Source organism: Lithobates pipiens, unplaced genomic scaffold (genome assembly GCF_037356315.1).
Source record: "Lithobates pipiens isolate NorthernLeopardFrog02 unplaced genomic scaffold, aLitPip1_a1.2 Scaffold_18, whole genome shotgun sequence".
NCBI lineage: Eukaryota > Metazoa > Chordata > Amphibia > Anura > Ranidae > Lithobates > Lithobates pipiens.
In genome coordinates, this window is record NW_027507758.1 from 81,170,650 (window position 1) to 81,173,757 (window position 3,108).

Genomic DNA, 3,108 nt, shown 5'->3' on the forward strand with positions numbered 1-3,108 from the left:
CACATTTTAAAGAAACCCTGCCTCTTTAGGCACATTATACATCAGTGTGAGATCTCGACGAACCCCTGAAAAAAAATTCAGATCTACACCTCACTGATGCACTGGGTCTGATCAACGAGCTGTAGATATAACAGCATTAAAGAAACCGTATCATTTACTTCCTTAAATTGAACCTTGGGCTTGCTTTTTTCTGCACAGACAATCAATTCTGGGTCCAACTTGAGATAAGCACACACAAATTTAATCTTCAATTGAAATTAAACGGTTTTGTGTCCCAATCAGAGCCCGCCCCCCTTTACAGCAGGTGTCCCAATCGGAGTCCTCCTTTATAGCAGGTGTCCCAATCAGAGCCCCATTTACAGCAGGTGTCCCAGTCAGAGTCCTCCTTTACAGCAGGTGTCCTAATCGGAGTCCTCCTTTACAGCAGGTGTCCCAATCAGAGCCCCATTTACAGCAGGTGTCCCAGTCAGAGTCCTCCTTTACAGCAGGTATCCTAATCGGAGTCCTCCTTTACAGCAGGTGTCCCAATCACTCCTGTCAGTGAGGAGCGGCTCAGCACTGCCCTCAGCACCCGCTAGGCCCCGCCCTTGTACCAGCCCTGACATGCAGCATACCAGTGCCCATGTGCCCCTGCCAGCTCTGTCCATCCACACCCCCCCCACCAGCTCTAACCTCCAGCCACGTGCTCCGATTGCTCTCTGTCCCTCCTGCACTCTGCATTGCTGCAGGTATACGATTCTTATAGCTGTGGTAATGCAGAGTGCAGGCGAATCAGAGAGCAATCAGACCACATTGCACAGCGCAGAGGGGAGGCAGAGAGCCGCTGTAAGAGCTCACCTTCGGATCGAGCCACTTGTTCCTGTCTGGTCAACGCTGCCATATAAGACCTCATCCTTCTTCGGCTCCTGTTCCTGCTCTCTGCACTCCTCCCCTGCTCTGCCTCCTGAGCCTATAGGAGCCAGAACTAAAGAGGTACCATTGGATATTCATGCACGCTGAGCGTCAAGATTGGCGGTATACATCCACCATAATATAGATTTCCTGTGGAACTCCCGGTTGAGAAACACTGTTATACATGGTGACCTGTGGTTTTCTGGATAAGACGCCACAGCTCACGGCTATGGCATACAGAAAACTATTGTTTTCTATGTGCCCTCTTCACATCACAACACATCAGTGGTGCGCGGTGGGTGCAGTGTGAAAAATAGAACCCCTGCACTGCAAAGGTTAATGCTCATTTATGTCTAGGTTCCTCTTTTCCCCTACGATCTGGCAGTTGACTGTTCTTCTGCATCCCAGATAGCAAGCAATTGTGCTGCAAGTTTGAAAATGACTCGCTAAGCAATTTTTTTGATTGAAAAAACCCATGGCGTGCAAAACACACCCAAAAAAACTTCCACCTGGTGCATAAAAAAAAAGTGCACACACATAAAGAGTCAAACACTAAAAAGTGCAGACGGGTGTCTGATGTCCTCCCTAGGAAGGACCATACCCTGATCCCCCGGGGCGTTAGGCTCCAGACAGGGACTGAGGTACCAGACTCATCAGTGGTCGTCCAGCCAAAGCCGGACAACCTCCTTTCCCCGGGAGGTCTGCCGAAACAGAACCTCCTAGGTACTATGGGGCTTCCCCGAAGGTAGGCCCCCCAATAGAGGGCAGACCAAGCCAGAAGGCCTATGTCCACCCTCCCACAAGACTTTCAGGATAGGTTGGCGGACCGACACCCTACTCATCAAAACGTGAAGTGACAAACGTGACACACAAACACAAATAAAATAAATAAAAAGTGAGGAAAGGGATAGTGAAGAGGAGGGTGAAAATGTGACCATTGTGTAATACAATGGCCAAGCATCAAAAATTCCTCTGGTCCTAGCCAAAAGGCCGGGCCCTAGAGGCAGGTGTAATAAAGCATGTTGTCTGGTGACGTGACCAAGGTCCCAGATATCAAAGTGCAAGCACAGTGAATATAAGGCACCCCTGGACTGCCACTCCAGGAGCACATCACCATGGGCTTTTCAACAGAAAGCATCCCCGAGTCCAGACCACGACAGCCCCCACCCCGGCCAGAAAGGCATGGAGATCCAGGAGCTTAGTGAGACCCTTTACCATCAGGTCACACCCTCGCTCCCATCACTCCTACCTAATTACATTCGGGAAGTACAGGCCGTTCCCCCGGTGGGAGAAAGGGGAACAAACGTTCCCTCCCGAAAAACTGATCGGAGCTAAAGCTGCTACAATCCAAGCCAGAAGGCCAGGGTCCCCTCCCCTGGCGCCGACCAGTGGTTCTCCATCCTCATCAGAAGGCTTCCCTTTTGGCTACGAACTGCTCCAGGTCACCTTCGCACCAGCAGGCTTTGCATAGCAACCGCCACCCCTGCTCCACCTCACCGTAGAACAGGGACAGAAGCAAGCACCACCTACTGGTAACTGATAAGAACAGATACTACACTTGATCTTAGCCAAAAGGCCGAGAAGCGATGACTCGCTAAGCTATTGCTAGACTTGCCGGGCTTCACAAGTTTGTTTCACAATTGCAGCAAGTCCACATTGCATGACTGCAGATGAATTTTCGTTCTAGTTCAGTTATGTTGTGCATAGTCATCCCACCACAGGGGGTCACTGTGGCTGAATTTTTATCCTCCTTGCACAAATGTGGGTGTTTTTGCTTAACTCCCATGTATTGTGTGGGCTGTATGTTTTCATTGCCATGGAGTGCAACATCATCGGTTGTTAGAACACAGACAGGTGGCTGCACAGCTTTCTCCCAGATAGCAATCAGTTGAGCTGCAAGTCTGAAAATGACTTGCTAAGCTATTGCTAGACTTGCCAGGCTTCACAAGTTTGTTGCACAATTGCAGCAAACCTGAATTGCGTGACTCCAGATCAACTTTTTTTTGTAAACATTTTGCAAGTCTGCTGCAAGTTCTAGTTATGTTTTCCAATACTCATCCCACCACAGGGGTCACTGTGACTTGCAGAGCTCTTGTTGTAGACTCACCACTGCAACTTTGCTCTTGCTAGAGACTTGTCATGCAAATGGAAAAGTGTCAACTAGAACTTGTGCTTCAAGTGCTCTGCAAGTGTACAACTTCCCAGTAAAAATGTGCA

General features: G+C 49.3%; 1 pseudogene; it reads right to left on the reverse strand.

Annotated features, from left to right (window-relative positions):
* Positions 1-2,394: 2,394 nt before the first annotated feature.
* LOC143990599 (U2 spliceosomal RNA) lies at positions 2,395-2,479 on the reverse strand (annotated as a pseudogene).
* Positions 2,480-3,108: the final 629 nt, after the last annotated feature.